This window comes from Anser brachyrhynchus (assembly GCF_964034855.1).
Source record: "Anser brachyrhynchus genome assembly, chromosome: 4".
Lineage (NCBI taxonomy): Eukaryota > Metazoa > Chordata > Aves > Anseriformes > Anatidae > Anser > Anser brachyrhynchus.
The window spans coordinates 19,777,903-19,800,030 of NC_137698.1; the positions used below are offsets into that span (position 1 = coordinate 19,777,903).

Here is a 22,128-nt window from a genome sequence, read left to right on the forward strand (position 1 = left end):
GAGATAATTAATTTACCAGACGTAAAGACGTTTGCTTCAGAAAGGAAGCAATACTTAGAATAATTGCCAAAACTACTTGAAGCAGAAGCTTGTTTCCAATCATTATATTTCCCTGATGTGGAGTTATTAACACAGGATGATAATTTAGAATCACTTGTTTAAAAAAAAATTAAAAAAAAAAACTATTACATTGCTCTAGACCCAATATGGTGAATAGGGGCTAACTAGTGTCCTATTGAACTTGGCAGTTTCATTCAATCCTACTTCATGTATCCCTGCAGAATATGTATTAATCTACTGATTTATTACCTTTGTAATAATCTTCACATCATCCAGTGAATTAATCAAGAGATGACTTAAATATTTTAATAGCATATGTCTTGCAAAAGTAGAATGATTTCCCCCTCTAATTATAAGATTTAATTTTGTTCTAACTATTCTTCAGCTGCTGTATCGTGTTTTTTTGTTGTTGTTTTTTAATTAATTTTCTTTCCTTACTATAACCCCTTCACCTTAAAGTGAGCTTTTATCTCTCATGAAAGCAGCTGAAAGGACTATTTTTCAGCATAGAACTTCTTAATAATTACCTTTCTGGTAATTTTTCCTGAAGGGAAAAAATGTATACATCATCAAATCCCCTGATTTTGCAACCAAGTAGCTTTAACAGCCCTGCACACAGCTTGCAGCTATTGTAATTTAATTTGAATATCAGAAGATCCTCAAATTATAAGCTATAACAAAGTAGAGTTCTGTTCAAACTGAAACTTGTTATATGGTGTTTACTGTCTTATAAACTGATCCTGTAGATTTTTTACAAGTGTTGGTTTTTCTTCCTGGTCTTACTGTTCCCACTAACCATTTATTCTGTGGTATATCTACTGGTTTCTATTTACCCATATAAAATCCACTGGCAATTTATCACCACTTAATCTGCAGAAACATTACATTGCAGAAGCAATACAGGAATGTTTCTGAGCAGGGCAGCACTAGCTGTGAAAATCTGAGACACTTCCTAAAACCACGTTCAAATTGTGTGAAAGAAAATCTTTAAGAAACATACCAGTAGCACTTTTGTTTGACACTTTAACATCAAGAAGAATTATAAAATCTGAAGAGTCCTATATTGTACTAAGTCACCAGTATATTAAGAATTTCGGGTCAACCAGAATACCTCCCAATATCATCCAGAATAAGAAAAGTTTCCTGGTTAAGGAGCCATAGTCATGATCAAGGGCTCCCTCAGAGCCTTTGAGTTTCAATGAAAGTCACAGAAACTTGTCTGAATATCAGGACTCGTAAAGGGAAAAAACAAACAAACAAACAAACAAACAAAAACACACTATATTCAGTACATAGATGAAAATATTATCTTCCCAGATTCCTTATACCTTGTTTACTCATGGGCCATAAATTCAGATGCAAAGAATAACTGCTGCAAAGTGAGAGCAATGCTCTACTCAGCAGAGACATAACTACCCATAACTACCCAGTTACACATAAAAATATAAGTGTATTAAACAAGTAAAAAAAGCCAGACACAGGATACCTGTAGTAAAATATATATGATGTAAGTTTGTGGACTGGGTAGGTTCCTGGGTAGGTTCTTTTCTTTTAAGCCTGTTTCTATTCTTTCCAGGGTAAGAAATAGGTGAAATACCCAAGAAGTTAATAGCATTTTGAATAGAACTGCCTTTTTTTATTTATTTATTTATTTTTTTTTTAGTTACTCAACTTGATGATTTTTCAATGCTGAGAGCATCCTTATGTCATGATGGGACAGGTTTCGTGTATCTATTCCATATCAACCTGTCTTTCAATAGAAAGTCAGGATATTGGTCCAGAAAGTTAAGCAACCTCATAATGAGGGCAAACCAATTCAAGGATTTGATTTGGGAATATTGACTTTAACTTCTCAGTGCTGTAGTTTATGGAAAGGCCAAGTGAATATTTTTCTTTCCTGTTTAATCGCTGTTAGCATGATAATCAGTTTAAAAATGGAACTCATCATACAGACCTGAACATCCACCTAGACCTTTGTCTCATTTCCAATAATAGCCATATACTAGAGAAGAGAAAAAACATACCAATCACTTGTTTATATTTCTGCCAAATATGCTTCCAGACAAGCTACTTTTATTTTGAACCTGGTCCCTGTTAATTTTCAGTTGGTACTTCCTAACTTTTTATGGATGAGTATGGGGAACATCTATCCACTCATAAATGCTTTCATAGACCTGCATCAACTGTTCTTTTTTTCTGCCAGATTTAGGAACATGCTTATAAACACCTATACATACACTCATAGATTACTCCATGGATGATTTCTTGCCTTTTTGAGCATTTATTATTTTCTGTTTCCTATTTTTAACGAAATTAATTCATGATTTGGCCTTTGATATTTTCCCATGCCTATTTAGTTTCTTTCATATCAGTCGTGAAAGTTGTTGCCAAAATTGTTTTGACAATACTAGAAAATTGAATTATATGGATGATCCTTATCCAAATCTTCATTGAGTCATCCAGGCAAGACTTAAAGGCAAGACCTTCCTTTAGATAAGTAATTTTGACTCTTCTTAGCCAAATAGTGTTTTTTTATATATCTATTCAAAATATAAAAAGTTGAATCTACTAATTTGTCTGACATTTAAAAATCTGTAGTTCACAGAATCTCCTCTAGGACTTCAGTAATAGCATATTTGCAAAATCCAGAACTCTGGTGCTAAGACGCTTTAGACATTAAAATCCAGTGTATTAACCTCTTGGAACTTCATTTCACATGATTATGACCTTTTTTATTGGTTATTTTATCAGTTTGTTCTACAGCCTTCACTGTAAGGAAGGTTCTGACATACGAACGTTGATTCAGAAGTTCATTTAGCTTTTATTTACCAGCTTTGCCTTCTGTTTGTTCATTTTACAACCTGTGTCAGTTATCTATAGGCAGCTGTCTCATTTCTTTTTTGTATCCAGTATTGATGTGACCCTGCCTCCCCTGCACCTGTTTGTAGTATGCTAACGTCTTTCTGTCTTTCTGCATTCATTGAGATTAGACATTTCATTTTCCCTACCACATTGTTTCAGTTTCTATTTGTCTACTTCATCCTTTTACCTGCCCTTGATGCAAAACACATCATATCTTTATCCTTAACGGAAGTTCATATAAGGAACCACACGTGCTCCCATTTTTGTTGTCTTAAGCCCACTTTTAAACTGAGGACTAAAAGTTTTTCTAATTTTAAGGAGCAGTATTTTGATTTCATTATAGTTTTGAATAATTACATTTCTCTTAATCCTTTTATTTATTTATGGTCAATTCCTGATAGATCTGAGGCTTCATATAATCAACATTTTAAGTCATGCATTAAATTTCTACTTCACTATCATATTGGGTTTATGCGACAAGGTTTTTGTAGTCGGGGTGGTCTGTAGCGGTGGCCTTTGCCAGAAGAGCCCAGAAGCTGCCCTGTGCTAGATGACAGCCAGTATCTGTACCTCCAGGTACCTACCTGCCACTGGCTAAAACTGAGCCAATGAGCAACTCTGGCTTCACTTCTGTGATATCAGATTTAATAAAGGGAAAAAATACTGTGCAAGAGCAGCTAAGAGGGAGGAGTGAGAGAGCAGTGTGGTGGAGTTGGCTATTGTTGTGAAGCCATCACAACTACTCTCTTGCCTCATAAAGTTACTGGAATCATTTCGAAGAAGGCACTTGTTCTCAGTTTTCTTCCTAGGAATCATAATTTTCATTCAGTGGCTCTGCTCCTACCATTCCATTATTGATAACTACATGACATACAGCAGCAAACTTCTGCTTAGGCCTTCACAGTAGTCAATTCAGTGATACCACTTCAGAACTACAACCACAGCATTTTGTAATTAAGTAGTTCATTGCTTTCTCTAAGGTCACAAGATCAACTCTTTATATACCTAATGCTATAGCTTCCTCTATCACAGCTATGCTCCTATTAATTAGGGGTATCTGCATTCAACAAATATTCTCAGAGATACAGAAGTGTTTTTTAGTAAGAAACAATCAATTTCTTTCCCCTCAAGTCTCTTAGGAGACACAATCATGCCTAGAGAACTAAAAACCTTTCTGAGCACTTCAAGTTTAATTAGTAATATATACTATATTACTTCCTCATAAGGAAGGTAATGATTGAAATAACAAACTCAATTGGCCTTGTCTTCCTTTTACAGTTCCACCTTTATATCTGCTGTAACGTTACAAAGATACTCCTGGTGCTGATTTCTATGTATGCTGGATCACGTTAGCCTCCTATTTTGGTGTTATCTATGAAAGCAAGACAAAGAAATATACCTCAGTCTACACAGCCATTAAGAAACTTTCCCCAAATGAAACATTTGTTTCCTCCACCAACTTCTCCTTACCTGATAAAGGAGCTTCTGTTCTGCTTCTGGTCTTATAACTATCTGGATGTATCTTACCCAGATCTTTCTGTGGCTGGCTTGATTTACTTTATAGCTTTTGATTAGTTAATTATCACCTGTGAACTAAATAATAGTGAACTTTCTGGTTTCTGTAGTTTTGAGAACTTGTAATTGTTCATACAGTTTGGGGGTATCAGTATAGGCTCTCATATATGATTTATTTTATTTTATTTTTTGTTCTGCTTTTTCTTTCCTTGTTTATTCTAATTAAGGTAAGCTCAGAAATTAGATTGAGATAGTACTTGCAATCCTAAATTTTGAGTCTGGGTGCTTGATGTGAGAATAGCTATATGTAAAAATGAGGTCTAAACTTTCTGGGCTGTAATAGCTTAGGGTTTTCCTAGTTTGTTGTCTCAAATTTTGCTTCAACATTAAGTAAGCCAGGTTGTTTTTTTCATGAAGTTAGCTATGTTATGAAACTGTGTGCTTCATAGACAGAGCTAAGCTCAGACATGAGAATGTTCTTTTGAAGTAACCTTCCACAGCTTTAATGGCATTCAAGGAATTATATCTGCATTACCCTAGCAGTTATGGCTACACTAGGAGATAAGATTGCACACATTGTGTATATCCAATGTTTTCAAACTTCATTTGTGTTGTTGCATTGATTCCAATTATGCTTGATATATGTCATATGTGGCATATATACTTTCCCACTTAAGTTCTTTAAAAGTGTTAACAGCAAACAAATTGTGACAGCACAAGAAGACAGCTTGAGACAAACAAACAAAAATAACTATTTACTTTTGTAAGATGCTTCCAACTTTATTTCTGCTTGTGGAAGTCAGAAGATATGTTAGAATAGATAAGGTAGCGTATTTTTGCATACATGAAAAACAAAAAGTGTAAATAAAGGAATACTTCTTCACCCTATGATTTATTGTCGAGATGAGTAGTATTTCTTTGACTTTGTCCCAGTCCAAAGTTATTTCCACTTCACACAAAATAGATTCCCATGGACTATTTCATGTTAGTTGGTATTTCTTGAAGTTTTAAATGCACCTACAAAAAATTATTATGGTAAAGCTGATTAAGGTTTATTGAGATTTGGCTACTGCTTTACTTCGTAACTAACAGAAATATTTTAAAAATACGAAATGGTGTCCTACTTAATATTAAATATATATATTTTTTGATATGTATGAAGAAGTGCACATTCTTTGTATCATTCCTTTGGCAGCCCAGGGAAATCTCACTGTATATGTTTCCATCAAATACAAAAAACAGGCCTACATTTTCCAGTCTCTCATCTATCCTGGGGACTTCTGTCATACAGTAAAAACACTCCTGTAAATCTCCTTCCATTTTCTTTCATTCCTCAGTAATGCATTGCTATGGATGTGAAAACTGAACATGCTTTATGCTTCTTGTGCTGCACAACATTTTGACTAATTATTTTGGTGATACGGTCCAGAAATGAGTCCTGAAAAAAAGACTAAAAGCTCAATATATACATACCCTTTAGCAATCTGTGCAGGCAGAAAGTAAGGATGATTTATTTTTGTAAATCCAGTATGCCACTGAATACCATTCTAAAGATAAATGAAGAATTTTAAATAATTAAATGTGCAAGCGAGTCTCACAGTGGCAACCTGAAACAAGAAAATAATAGTGTTATCGTGGCTAGGAGACACAGAAGAAAATTAATTTCTGTGGAATTGATTTTATGTAATGGTAGGGTTTCTTTATAGTTTTAAAAATAAAAAAGGTAAGTTACAAAAGTTTACATTTGCCTTCTAAAAAGTACAGTCTAATCATATATCTATGACACAGCAAGGACAGCTACAGTAGCAAGAAATCATTCATTTTCCTTTTCATGAAGCCAGTAGACACCTTGGTACTCAGTTGGAGTACATTACTGTGAGTGAAAAAGAAGTTCAAGGGTATGAGTTTCTTTATTTTTAAGGGAAATAGAATGATAAGAACAAGCAGGGAAAGAAGGCCCAGTCAATTACCAAATATGCCAGTACACAAAGGGGAAAAGATGCAGCTCAGAGGAAAAAATTCCCCTGCTGGTCTGTAGATATGGATTGAGATGTTTGAAAGCTTTCAACAGAAACACCTGTAAACTTAGGGAATGGGGATTCATTTTTGCACTTAGCCAGCTGCTTTCAGTGCAAATGAGATCTGAGTCATGGTGCTGAAACTTTAATGAGTTCACAAAAGTTTATTATATTCTCTCTGTAGAGTGATAGAGGTGGATAAATTTAACGAGTAAATTTTAAGTAGGGCTGACTTTAGTCCTGATCTAAACCTTAGTTGAAAATAACTGGTATTTGAACTATTTGGTGCCTTCCCAGCAGATGAATTTCATCCCTCATCTTTAAGAGTAAATGAAAAAGTTTGGTTTTCTAGGTACCCTAGAATTTGACAGTGACAAATATTTTCTTAAATGGTTTGTTCTTGTTAGTTCCTGAATGTTTTGAGGAAATAAATACATTTGTTTGAAAATATATTAAAGCACCACTACCAAAAAATAACTGTTTTCACATGTTCAGAGAAGACTGAACATATTAACTGATCTAACTGAAGTGAATACAAAATAATAGCAAATATGGCCTTTATTCCCTTTTAGAAAAAAAGATATTCTAATTCATTTGGTTTTCAAAGAGATATTTTTGTGCACAGTTGCTGTTTTTCAGGCTGCAGGCTGCAGTACATAATGAGCTGCTATTGTGCATGTGAGGAGTGTTTTGTTTCACCCGCATAAATAATCTTGCCTTGTTTTTTTACCTGTAGCCTAAAAATGACAAGTATTTATATTGTAGCAATTTTAATATTATTTTTTCATTTCAGTGCAAAACACATAGTTGGAACCTGTTAAATAGTGGCTAAATAGAATTCAAGTCAGGAATGCTATAAATTTATGCAGGTTTAGGGGCAATCTGTGTTTTATTTCCTTCATTGTAGGACAGATGCACACCAGTTTCACCTAGGCTTTCTGGGGTGAAGTCCTGAAATACTACACAAAAGCTTGCATATTTATCAAACTAATATAATGAAATATTTTACTGAAATTAGAGTGATTTTTTGTTTCTAAATAGGCTAAGAAAGCCCCACTCCGTCTTTCACCCATTCTGTACGACCTAACAATATTGCTGCAATCTTAAACTGATGGAGCTTGCTATAGAAAAATGCCAACAAATGCATTACTGTGTTTACATGTAATTATTTCAGTGGCTTGTCCTCCAAAAGAAGTTTTCAGTTCTTCTTCCACCACCACATCCATCTTTGGATGCATTTAAATTACCTAATATCAGTAATTGCATTCAAAGGTGCTTATGGATCATTGTCTCTTATAATGGCAATTTTATGAAAACATAATAGAAATACAATAGAGGACTGAAATACCAGAAGCCAAATCTAATTCCCTGTTCTACCATTACCCGCACTGATTTCTACAGCAACTCTACTTGAATCAAGAGATTCTAAATGTTGGGTGCAAGGATGGCCATGTGATGATACAAAGAGCCAAAATCAAGCTAGTATTTCTTTCAGGAAAAAAAGAAAAAAAAAAAAAAAAAGCTTTTGATTTCTCATTCCTTCATACACTTGGTTTTGCAATTAAGAAAGATTTCACCAGAGTTTTTGAAAATAACAGCACTATGGAATGCAAAACTCTTTTCAGCTCTTACTTCTATTGCTTTGGACTGATTGTGTCTTTGAACACCCGTGAATGTAGCGAGATTTGTCTTCATGGATTTGAGAAAAGAGTAATCTGCAGCAGGATTTTTAGAGTTAGATGCAAAAATCACTTTGTGAAATTACACCTGAATTTTGTAGGAACTTCTGTGAATCAGGTAGTTAACATAACTATTGTGTGCTCTCAGTTGACCTCACGGTTTTTGTCCCTTCTGTTTTAAGTTGTGGGTTCATAATAATTTAGACACATTTTTTAGATCTACGTTGCTATATTCCTCATTGGCTTCTTACTTTTCTGACACCAGCCCTCCACCCCCTGCCATGTATCTTCTGGGCTTTATACAGGTAATGTAAATATAAATTTAAAATGTTACAGGAAAAAAATGTTTAAAGGAAAAAAAGTTTAAAAACATTTTCATGCTAGTCCTACATGTAATCATGTAGTCTAAAATATCCCCTCTAAAATTAACACATTGCAGTAAATTGTTCTCTGGGTCGGCAGAAATGAATTCAGTTAAGGTTAATGAAAATTGCACATTATATACAATATATTGCTATACAATAGCAAGCTCATCAGACTTGTGAGAGACTTGAAGTTTGACAATGAAAATTTTTGAATGAGTAGCCTAGTTAAAATAGGGAGCAAATCAAATTAATTAAAGAATTAGGTTATTTTAACATAGCTGGAGTCTGACATACTCTTCATATTTCTTTTGATTTAAGAAAAAAAAATCTGAAGAAGTTGCACCCAGTCTTCATAGAGCAGAAAGACACCCTGAAGTCTAAGTTTCAGGTTTTAACATGTTAAGAAGTAAGATACTTTAGATACATCACATACACATGAAATAATGATTTGTAACAGTAAAAAAGAGGCAGAGAATCCTTTAATAATATTAAGATCTATACTTTCATTAAGGAGGTATATTCTTGGTGCAATAGAAGAAGGATTTACTAGTGGAGCTGAACCAAACATCTGTGTTTCACCGCATAACGTTTTCTTTTTCCTTTTTCCAGAATGGAAAAACAGGAACTAATGGAACCAGGTGGGGAACATCAAATTCCTCCAATGGAATATTGCTACGCTTTCCTTTAGTGTTTTTTTTTTTTTTTTTTTATCTCCTCTTGTCAAAGGAGAAGAAACCCATGACTCTTTTAGTACAGCAATCATGTTTGGGACAATTTTGTTTAATACAAAAGAATTCCTGTCATTCTGTGGGACTTGCTCCTGGTGGGTGTATTTATATTACAAAAAATATGCTTCTCCCCTGTCTCCCAGTGATCAGTGCTCAGCCCCTCTTCATTCTTTTTCACATACTTCGGTGTTAATTCAGAATATTTTTTTGAAATGGCTGAAGCTCTCAGATAGAAGGATGAACTTAGGCCATATGATTGGACTTTAAATTAACTTCTGGACTTCTGAGGAATAAATTTACAACCCTTAGAGATTAACTTTGGCCTAAGGTTGACTTGTTAAATTAATGAAAACTAGTACATTTATTCACAAAGAGCTAAATGTTACTCTTACTTTAGGTCTCAACAAATAAATAGCTTGGGACTAATGACAAAAAATATTCTATCTGGAAGAGTCTAGAGACAGCATTGTGATTATGGGATTTATTTAATACTGTTTCCTCTCTTTATTCACTATTTCGCCAACTGTATTTTTCCTTGTTTGGTGTCCTATTAGGGACCAGCCCTCTAACTTTGGCATAGGCCGTGTGTGAGGTGAAAGGCACCAGTGAATCTTCCTGTCTACTGTTGTGATAAGATAAAACTAACATTTTTCTTTTGCCAAGGTTGCTCTCACACTGTATTTCCAGCAAAATATATATATTTATATAATATTTTGTTGAATAACAGAAGTGAACCTTTAGAAAGATGGTCCTCTATCCTTCTGGCACTGTTTTAGCTTTTTGATCCCATGTCTGTAAGGCATACATAATTAAGTACAATTCAGCAGAAAAAAAAATTGAGGTCAATCTGCAGGTCACTTATTGTTGTTCTTTCAACAATAATTTCTGTCACTGTAATATGACTACCCAGATCAAAAAACTGCAATTACCTATGTCTCTTCAAATTGTGAGGTATCAATTCAGCATAATTTGCACAAAAATATTACATATTCTAATATATATATATATATATGGAAAAATGAGAATAGATAAAGAACATATACTATTTGTTCTGATGTTTTTATCTTTTATATATATATATATAGATTTTCTGTTCTGTTCAGTTAATGAGACAAATTTGATGAGACTATATTTTTTTCCATAGATAGTCATTCTGAGATTATTTTTTAACTGTGGGAAAATAAGAATAAAACCAACAACAAGTATACTCTGACTGCTATAGTAGGATTTTTTTTTTATCAACTGTGGGTTTTGCATTATTCATTTCTTAGAAATTTGGTAACACATGGAATTTTCAAAGTATGCAGTATTCAGGCTTGTATATTTTTAAATCACTTTTAAAAATAGATCTTAAATTCCAAATTCCTATGGTTAATGTGTATATTTTATCATTTTTCCTCTTGTAGAATACTACACAAATTTAACCAAAATGATACAATACTGCATTAACCATCTAGTAAAGATATTTTCAGACATTTGGGAAAAAAAAAAAAAAAGTACATTAAATTTTCTACTATCATTTCAGCTTAAAACAGAATGATATTTAAATCTTTGGGCTTTCTGATCATTCTTAATTTTAAATATGAATGCAAAGTTATCAATGTTCCAGATAATTGGATGACTGCTATGTGTTATGTACTCAAGATACAAAGAAAAAAAAAAAGTCTTGCCACATTTTTTCCATGTGGAAACACAGTTGAGAATTAAATACTTGGATCCTGAATGTTCCAATAAATCAGCTCTGCCTGTTGTACTGTCTTGAATAAGACCACAGTTCACCTTTTTCAGTTATCTCGTGCATTACTACACAAACTTAAGAAACTCTACAGAAATGCTTTATAATATGATGTATAAATTATATAATTTATAATATTAAATAATTGATATAATTGATAAATATTTGATACCTGTAGTTCATCTTGTAGCTCACATGCAATATAAATTCTAAATAAAAGTATTTTAGAATGTTTCTTCTTTACTCCTATTATTTTTGGAAATGTTATGTCATAGACTTTGAAATATCATTGTTAGCCTATAGTTCCCAGCTTATTGTCTTTTGTTTATTCTTGGACTTTCTAAATTCCACTCTTTCTTTTTAGGTTCTGACATCATTCACTGAAAGAGAACATCTGCACTTTATGCTGTGCCTTCATTGTAAGCAAAAGGTACCCAAAGTCACAACAAGTCTTAGACTTATGACCAGTGACCATTAGGTAAGATTTCTTTGCATTATTTTTAAAATACTGACATTGTTCAGATGTTGCCTTTCCAGATGAGTTTAAAAAGATCAGCTTGTAAAAACAGTAAGCATGGGACAGGGGGAAGATAAAGAGATAGGCCCTGCTGTCATTAGTGATTACCCAACTTAAACAGCATTTTTTTTTCCCAGAAGTTCAATTCAAGAATAAGCATATATATCTGGCATTAAATGTTCCTTGTGTGCTTCTTTCAACTTTTTTTTTTTTTTTTTTTTTTTTACGAGATATAGATCTTTCATTTCAGTACATCTGTTTCTGCTTTTACAGCTTTTCCCTTTTCCCCTTATTCTTGCCTGAGGTAAACATTTTTTTCCCCTTTTTCCTCTATGTTATGGCATGCAAATGCCATCTTCAGCAGAAAATACTGGAAAAAAAGCTCTTTTACAAACACCTTCATACATTACTTAGAATTTTTACAATTTGTCACACTTTCTAGTTAATTTTCTGCTGATAGTGTACAAATGTCTTCCAAAAACATTCTTTCTATGTTGGGTAATGATAACTTTGGATTCCAGTCTTTCAAACTCAAACTCATGCTAAAAATAAGCAGACTGAACAGCTGTGACAAGCAGGTAATTTTTAATAATATCAGACAGTTCCTTTCTGTTGAGAATTACTACTCTCTCATCTCTAATCAACCTCTGCTGTAACAGCAGCTGCCAATTAGGGATGTTGTCTCTTGGCAGAGTGCTCAACCCACACTTAATTTATTTTAAATCTGTAGTGTTTCTTCACGGAAGATGAGGGGTGTTTTCAGTGTTTTATGCCATCAGAAGCTCATGTAATGTTATACAAAGTGGTGAGATACTCTCAGATCACGCTGTGAAGACACATCCTGGTTTAAACTACAAGAATAGAAGGGGTGAATCTATTCATGTAAATTCATCCTTTTTTTTTTCCTTCTTTTTTTTTTTTCCCCACTGAATTTTAGCAGTAACATTTTAAACAGTATGAAAGCAAAGCTTAGAATATTTAGACCAAATTACATCTAATCTATTCCCTTTGCCTGCAACCTTGTTTTGTTTTGTTTTTTTTCCACATGCAAACACGCATATACAAATTCATCAGCATAAATTTCAAGAAATTATTGAAGCTTTGGAGATTTGATTCAGCTTAAATCAAACGTTGTTGGAGGTAATAATATTAGGCATTTTTACGGCCTATCTTCTGTTGCTAAGATATTAACATTGCAAAGAAGGAAAATCACCCCTTTCCTCCTTGTGATTCTTCTTAATTTGGCAACTTTTTTTCAGTTTTATTACTAAGAAAGAAGCTAAAATTAACATAACCAGACTGTCAGAGACAGAGATTCTTTTTCTTGTAAGAAACTCCTAGCTTCATTTAGTGATACCAGAAAGTGAATGGTTAAATATCAACTGCTGCTACCTGCAAAACAGGACATTAAAATTGTCTGGCAAATCAGGCAGTATGTTACTAAACTCCACAAAATATGAAGCTTGAAAAGACCATCAACCAATACTTTAAAAGATTGTACTGTTCTCATGCTATTTTAATTCTAGACTTTTTTTTGGCTTAAGAACTACATTCATGGCTGCAAAAATGTCTGGATAATTAAGAGACTTGGAAAAAATCTCATCTCCTGGGAGCTTAAACAGTATTTAGCTTTTCTTATTTTGTTGATGAGTGAGACCTTTTCACAGAAGAACAAAAGAGAATAACTCATAAAAAGAACAATATAAAGCTTAAGTATTTAAACACCCCCCAAATTAACTGATGTCTGAACTCCAGGTTAGAAAACCATGAGTTTTTTTTTTTTTTTTTAAAGTTAGATCTGATTTATCCAATTATTGATAGATTACAAGACTTTCCTCACATTCTTAGGAAGCAGCAGACTGCCAAACCATATAATAAAATAATTGCTTGTATAAATAAATATATGTAAGCATGCACATACATACATCCATATATAAAATGAAGTCCCTGCCCCCCCAAAACAAACCAACCAAAAATATGCAAAAACTTTAGAGAGGTTATGCTAAAGCTTTATTTTACGTGTGCAGCATTCTCATTCCAGCCTGTACCAGACAATGCAATGTAATGTGAAGTTCTTTTATTGGGTAATATCTATGCTTTGCACTCTTCTAAAGAGACACAAATTGAATGAACAAAAGAGAAAGAGAAACAATGAGAACTAACTGAATATGAAGAAATAAAATGTAGAGGAAATGAAGAAGAGGAAAACAATGAGAAGGAAAAGGGTGAAAAAAAAGCATATGGATTTTTTTTTTTTTAAGAAAATGATGGATAAGTATTGAAGTAGTTTTTCTTCAGCTGTATCTTTTCTGGAAATGCTACAAGGCATAGGCGTGGTTATCAATATGATATATCTTTTCCTCTCCTAGACTTGAAATAAGAACTTTTTCTTTCACAAGACACACTAAACTTTTGAAATTTCACTGTGGCTGTTGCTGCTTTCCTCTTCTATTTCATGCAGACTTGCATTTTATCAGGCAGTTTTCGTCATGGAAAATATTTTCCTCTATCCATTCTTTAATTGTGGTAGTAAGCTTCTTGCTTAATACTTTTAAGAAAAATAAACACTGCATAGTGGGTAATTGTGGAAAATTCAATACTTCATTTTCAGACCAACGTTAAGAATGGATCTCTAGAAAATCTTTGACTTCATGCTGTAGCACATTTTCACATTGATTTACTATTCTTATTGTAGTATTTCACTTTATGTCACAGGTTTTCCCAGCTATGCCACTTCTTTCATCCTGAATACAGTGTTTACTTGCCTTGTCTGGTATTCTTCCTCTGATCATAAGATAGTCCATAAATAGTTTAAACCATAGAGAAACATCAAGGTGCTTAATAAGTAAAATATGAGAATTTGTTTCGTCAAGGTGACTATCAGTCATAGGAAGTTATGAATTAGTATGTAAATGGGAGCTGGACGGGATGACCTCCAGAGGACCCTTCCAACATTAAACATTCTGTGATTCTGTGATCTGACAGCAGATATTATATCTGAGTTAAGCACAAAGCACTACTACAAATGTTCATAAGTTTGGATAGTTTGCCAGATCTGACCTTTTATTTTCTTTCAAGGCTTTCTCTTGCTGAGCTTTGTTTATTCTGGATTTGCTAGTGGTATAAGACCAGTGTGACTTAGTCAGGCAACTGCATTTTAGTTTATTGAAGTGAGTGGATCTTTGGAATTAAATGTTTATTTTCGGCTGCATTGCAGCTGTATTTTGACACAGAGTGTCAAACTCTGACTCTTAGAGTTCATATTTGCACTCAAATTTCTTACTCTGCGCCAAAGAATGTTCCTGATTATTGTTTTCTCTCCTACCAATATCAATCCCATTTCTCTTGGTCATGTACCCCAAATCGTGCAAATATAGGTGTGAATATAGGTGTGCTGGTAATACTTGTTAAGATGCTTTGGTGCCCCAGTCTATGTAGTCTGCCATAATATTCAGTGAAGAAGGCATTCTGGTTATCCAGTATTTGGTTATCACAGTTAAGCCAAACTAAAGCAAACTGAATTTTATATATCTATATATCTATATAGATATAAATTACATCAATACAGAGAACATTTTTTTGACAGTTATAAAACTAGGTGAAGAAATGGAAGAAAAGAAATATGCTAGTCTGAGTATGAAGGCTTCTTTCAACCTTATTGGTCTATTCTCCCATGTGCCCGATGATGGGACAAGGGGGAATAGGCTAAAGTTGTGCCAGGGAAGGTTTAGGTTGGATATTGGGAAAAACTTCTTTACCAAAAGGGTTGTTAGGCATTGGAATGGGCTGCCCAGGGAAGTGGTTAGATCACCATCCCTAGAGGTCTTTAAAAGACATTTAGATGTAGAGCTTAGTGATATGGTTTAGTGAAGGACTTCTTAGTTAGGTCAGAGGTTGGACTAGGTGATCTTGGAGGTCTCTTCCAACCTAGATGATTCTGTGATTCTGTGATCTTACTGACTTGCTCTTTGATCCTGACAAGACTGAAACCCTGGTCAAGCTTGCAGTCTTCCTTCATAATTTATGCTCTCTGCATCCATTAGGAAGGGCCAATTCAGGAACACCCACCAGAGACCTCAGCCATGATAGTGCCACCAGAGATTGCTGCTGCTGCCCCCAGACTCTCTATCTCTCCTCCCCTGGGTTTCCTCTGACAGAGTAGTTTCCTGCTTGCTGTTGTCCAGGAGTTCAAGAGAAGGCGAGAGATAACACTTCAGTGTCTCTGTGAACACTAAGCTGGGCCTAGACTGATCTTTGTTCATCTCTCTAGTATGTCACCACACTTTCTTAAAAAAATTTTGGTAGGGGGCAGACAAGAAGATGGAATTTCCTGGGGAATTCTCATCCTGGTCTATATATGTAGACAATGATCTGCTTCCTACTGCATGAGGTCTTTCTTTAAGGTGAGAGACATACTTATGCAGTGTGCAACTCTGGTGGTTTTACTCAGCTGGGCAACAGAGCTCCACCCCAATTGGTCTCTCACTCCCCGTCCTCAAAGGGAAAGGGGGGAGAAAATAGAAGGAAAAGGCTCAAGGGTTGAGCTGAGGACAGGGAGATCACCCAACAATTATCATAGGAAAAACAGACTCAGCATAGGGGGATTCATGTAATTTATTACCTATTACTAACAAGCTAGAGCAGTGAGAAACTGAAAGTAAACGAAAAGCACCTTCTCTTCCCCCCCCCCCCCCCAATTCACCCTCTCTATGTCCTCCATGTGAGCAGCACCCGGGAACAGGGGTTGGGGGCTGCGGTCAGTCCTTCGTGCTTCATCTCTGCTGTTCCTTCACTGTCACTCTCTGCCTATGTCCCTCCCACAGGATGCCACCCTTCCTGAACTGATCCTGTGTAGGCTTCCCACAGGCAGCAGCTCTTCAAGAACTGCTCCGTACCACAGGGTCCATCCGTCAGGAGCAAACTGCTCCAACATGGATCCCCCATGGGCATCATCTCCCCCCAGACCCCCTGCTCCTGTGTGGGCTCCTCTCGACGGGCTGCAGCTCCGGCCCGGGTCCTGCTCCTGCAGGGGGTTCTCCATGGGCCGCAGCCTCTTCCAGGCCACATCCACCTGCTCCACCAGGGGCTCCTTCACGGGCTGCAGTGTGGAGATCTGCTCCATGTGGGACCCATGGGCTGCAGGGGGACAGCCTGCTCCACCAGGGGCCTCTCCACAGGCCGCAGGGGAACTTCTGCTGCGTGCCTGGAGCACCTCCTTGCCCTCCTTCTGCACTGATCTTTGTGTATACGGGGCTGTTTATCACTCCACACTCTCCCAGTTGCTGTTGTCCAGCAGTATTGTTTCCCTTTCTTAAATCTGCTCTTACAGAGGCGCCAGCAACATTGCTTATTGACTTGGCTCTGGCCAGTAGTGGGTCCCTTTGGAGCCAGATGAAGCTCTTTTCTAACATGGGGCTGCTTCTGGATTTTTCTCACAGAGGCCACCACTGCAGCCCCTCATTACCAAAACCTTGCCATGTAAACGCAGTATTGCCACACACAGCATCCAAGGTCAGATTCTTACTCTAAGCTGCTCTCAAGAGCACCCAGATCTCCACTGACTACTGAGAGAGCATCTGATACTACACTACTGGCACTAAAGCATCCTCTTTCTTCATCATACCCTTCTTCATCATGTCTGCTGTATGGGTCTGGTCGTGGGGCCTGCAGAAGTGTCATGGTCTTGTTGCAGTAGCAAGAAAATAATGAAGTATGTATGTAGGTGTGCACACACACTCACACACAAGCATGCATATGGTACAAACATAGTGTTTGATCCTCATCAATGTGTCTGTTTTTAGAATTAAAAAAATTGATTTACTGATTTTAACTACAATCCATGACAGGAAAAAATATTTAAAATTTCAAAAATGCCAGTTCATTAGAAATAAATATTTCCTGGTGAGCTTCAGACTTTCTTCTTTTTCATTTCTTTCCTTAAATGTCACTGGTGCACTGGTCTCACAAAAAATTGCAGTGATTTGTAGTTACTGTTTATCTGATCTTCTCTTTGAGCTCTTGTATGGATGTTATGAAATAGAAACATAACTAGTGATGGTTCTAGCTGATTCCTCCTTAACAGTGTTGGAACCTAAACCCACCATTAAGAAAAAAAAAAAAAAAAAATTAGAAATTTTCGCTACTGGAAGGAGGGCCAGGTGTCATGGAAAGAATACAGGGATGCCGTTCGTGTTTGTAGGCAGAAAATTCGTGTGGCCAAAGCACACCTAGAGTTGAAGCTGGCTGTGTCTGTGAGAGAAAATAAAAAGGGCTTTTTCAGATATGTGAATGGAGAACTAAAGAATACATAGGGCCGCTCCTTGATAGGGAAGGTCTCCTCACAGACAATGACATAGGCAAAGCAGAGACGCTTAACGCCTTCTTCGCCTCTGTCTTCAATGCCGATGATGGGCTTCGGGACCCAGGGTGCCCTGAGCTAGAGGGCTGGGACGGTGGGAATGACAAACTCCCAACCGACCCTGAACGTGTGCGGGATTTGCTACTCCACCTGGATCCCTACAAGTCCATGGGTCCGGATGGGATTCATCCCCGGGTGCTGAAAGAGCTGGCGGACGTCATCGCGGAACCTCTCTCAATTATTTTTCAACGATCCTGGGAATTTGGAGAGGTCCCGGTAGACTGGAAGCTGGCAAATGTTGTGCCGATTTACAAGAAGGGTCAGAAAGAAGACCCTAGCAATTACAGGCCTGTCAGTCTCACGTCAGTGCCTGGTAAAATCATGGAGAAGATGGTTCTCGAACTTATTGAGGCTCACCTGGGGGACAAAGCAGTCATTGGTCCCAGCCAGCATGGGTTTGTGAAGGGCAGGTCCTGCCTAACTAACCTGATTTCCTTTTATGATAAGATCACCCGTATGATGGACCAAGGGAAACCAGCTGATGTGATTTTTTTGGACTTCAGCAAGGCTTTTGACACGGTTTCCCATAGGATCCTACTGGACAAAATGTCCACCATACAGCTAAATAAAAACATCATACGATGGGTGAGCAATTGGCTAACGGGCAGGGCCCAAAGGGTTATGGTAAATGGGGCTGCGTCAGGCTGGCGGGCGGTCACCAGTGGGGTCCCTCAAGGCTCCATTTTAGGGCCGGTACTTTTCAATATTTTTATAAACGATCTGGATGTAGGAATAGAAGGTATTTTGAGCAAGTTTGCTGATGACACCAAACTTGGAGGAGTTGTGGACTCGAATGAGGGTGGAAAGGCCTTGCAGAGGGATCTGGATAGGTTGGAGAGCTGGGCGATCGCCAATCGCATGAAGTTCAATAAGAGCAAGTGCCGGGTCCTGCACCTGGGACGGGGAAACCCTGGCTGCACGTACAGACTGGGCGATGAGACGCTAGAGAGCAGCCTAGAAGAGAGGGATCTGGGGGTCGTGGTAGACAGCAAGTTGAATATGAGCCAGCAGTGTGCCCTGGCGGCCAGGAGGGCCAACCGTGTCCTGGGGTGCATCAAGCACGGCATCGCTAGTAGGTCAAGGGAGGTGATTGTCCCGCTCTACTCTGCGCTGGTGCGGCCTCACCTCGAGTACTGTGTGCAGTTCTGGGCACCACAGTATAAAAAGGACATGAAACTGTTGGAGAGTGTACAGAGGAGGGCTACGAAGATGGTGAAAGGCCTGGAGGGGAAGACGTACGAGGAACGGCTGAGGTCACTGGGCCTGTTCAGCCTGGAGAAGAGGAGGCTGAGGGGAGACCTCATCACAGTCTACAACTTCCTTGTAAGGGGGTGTCGAGAGGCAGGAGACCTTTTCTCCATTAACACCAGTGACAGGACCCGTGGGATTGGTGTTAAGCTGAGGCAGGGGACGTTTAGGCTGGACATCAGGAAGAGGCTCTTCACTGAGAGGGTGGTTGCACTCTCAATAGGCTCCCCAGTGAAGTAGTCACTGCACCAAGCCTGTCTGAATTTAAGAAGAGATTGGACTGTGCACTTAGTCACATGGTCTGAACTTTTGGGTAGACCTGTGCGGTATCAAGAGTTGGACTTGATGATCCTTAAGGGTCCCTTCCAACTCAGGATATTCTATGATTCTATGATTCTATGAAATATTTTTCCCAGTAAACCTCAGCACTGTGTTGTGCTGGACTCCTTATGTGACTGAAATTGCCAAGTTCTCAACCAATCCAGCTCAACAGTCTAACAAAACTCTCATTTAGAGAAGAAAGTGATTTACAAAAAGAAAAAAGTGTTCTATTTATTTATTTATTTATTTATTTTAGCATATACACATGAGTATCTCTCTCTCCTTAAAGAATGATATCATGCAGTAGGAACTGGACAACACTCAATATGTACAGATCAGGATGAATATTTTTTTACATGCTGTTCATATTCAGAATAAAGATCATTTTTATGGGGAAAAAAATCAACTATATTTTTAGAAGTAAAGTTTTGATTTACTGGTAGAGATGAAAACAAACAAAAATCCATATAACAACTCAGCTTCATGCTAACAGACATTTTTCTTACTGAAATATATTGTGTAAAGTCTGTGGCCACACAGCATCCACACACATGAAGGTAAGTTTTGATTTTTCTGCAAGGAGACTCCATAATCCAGACCTAGTTAGCAGGAATGGTCTTTAAAATACATATATATGTATTCTGTGCTCAATTCTAGCATATATATATATAAATATATAGAGAGAGAGACCATATATATATATGTATATCACATATATATTCAGTATGACAAACACAGCACTACAGAGTTCAGCAAAGCATCTGTCTCTGTCCCCACATTCCCTTCTTTTTCCCGTATAGCTATATTATTATTATTATTCAGAATTTGGCTGCTAAAAATCACAAAATACTTTATAAACTGAGAATGTTCCGGAACCAGAGTGAAATTCTTGTAGGATAAAGATTATGCAGCACCTCATTCATAACAGCATCTTTCATTCCATCACTTGGACAGTGGATAGATACAGGAGAAGAGAATCACTGAGAGATATACAGGACATCCCCTCTTTCACAAGCCAAATTCGTAATGCTCTCAGTCATGACTTTCATTTTTCTCTACAGGAAAAGGAAAACAGTGTTTCGTGAATACTGGATTGCAGCAAAGTGATTTTCCTAAACATTTCCAGCACCAAAAATGATTGATCCAGTTTTTTTCCCCCAACTCTGAGTTCAATAAATAAACAAACAAAATAACCACCATTCAATAAAGGAAAAATATTCACCAAGATGAGATGTTTGCAGCAATTTATTTCACACTTCAGTCACCAAGCAACTGCTTACTTCAGATATTTGGATTAGAACTTGCATTGTTTGGCACCAAAATACAGTCTGCTAACCAGAAGGTGAGATATCTATCTCCATAAGCTGAATTGATCAAGAAAACTGCACTGTATGAGGTAGTCTGACATGAGTATACTAAAGTAAAGGGTAATGGTCTACATTCATCCATCACATAAAAGTCAACCTTTGTGAGACAGGCTCAGTGATTGAAAAAGGACCTTTTTTATGCCTTACAAAGTTTTCATTTAGACTTTATAGCTTTTATTTCTCCCCTTCTTTTTGTCAACTAATCATCTCTTCCATGGCAGATAAATCAGTGAAGAACACTCCTGTTCACTAAATCATGAATGGGAAGCTGCCCACAGATACCCTGAATTTCATGACTTATATCCGGTGGAATACCCTGTACTTAATTAGGTTGAAATCACTTCCTTTTTAATTTTAATTTTATTTTTATTTTTATTTATCACCTTTTAAAGACATATGTACTACCTTTAGTTTCCCTGAGACGTAAACAACTACAAAAAAAAATTAATCACATACCTGAACTAAGGTCTGTAAAAGCAGATACCATCTCCTCTTTCACCAGAGAAGTTAGAAAGGCAAGGTTTGATGACCCTATGGAATAGCTATTCAAACTTGAAATATTACAAATATCCTGAAAATAGGAGTATATTAATAGAAGTGATCTTTGAATGAATAGATCACTCCAGTCAAGTTGTCATTAATCATATTGATTGGATGTAGCCTCTGCAAGGCTGAATAAACTGAAAGGGAGATGAGCAGCATCAATGTTGCACCAGCAGTATGAAGTAATTCCACTCCATTCTGTTTGTTGTGTGGTATCATATTCTCTTCCTCCACAAATACATGGGATAGGCAAGAATAACAGAGGAAAATTTAGAATTTAGGCACATGGGCTTGGGTAAGACATATGCAAGCTTGTCACTGTCATATTTCTCATGTGAAGAACTCTTGTGTCTGGGCATTTTTAACCTCAGGGTCCAAGAAAAGGCATCATAAAAATCACCAGGAGAATCAGCATTTGAAATGAAAGATTGGGGATAAAATACAAAGCCACTTCATGCTTCATTTGATTGAAAATTATTTTCACAATTATAATATAGCATAAGTCTTCATATATACACGGTGCTACCATTGAACAAAGAATAAAAAATCACTTGTGATTGTTTGGTATTTTAATAATTGATTCAGGTTAATGTTATGTTGAATTCATATTTGTTTGTTTGTTTCTTTATTTTTATTTTATTTTTTACTTTGTGAGTTCTTTGAAAGAAGCAAAATATGACCAAAATATGACTGCACTAAGTTTTAAAAGGTAAAATGATAAGGTTCTCATTTCAGTCAGTGATTGTATTTAA

The 22,128-nt window shown here is 36.6% G+C and overlaps 1 long non-coding RNA gene across 1 annotated transcript in view; it reads left to right on the top strand.

The window, feature by feature from the left end:
• Positions 1-3,379: 3,379 nt before the first annotated feature.
• LOC308193996 overlaps positions 3,380-22,128 on the top strand; it is a 25,401-nt gene continuing 6,652 nt past the window's right edge. The window contains exons 1-4 of the long non-coding RNA XR_013950162.1: positions 3,380-4,664; positions 9,109-9,137; positions 11,327-11,440; positions 20,528-20,808. This is a non-coding gene — a long non-coding RNA (uncharacterized lncRNA). The remainder of the gene's footprint in view (positions 4,665-9,108; positions 9,138-11,326; positions 11,441-20,527; positions 20,809-22,128) is intronic.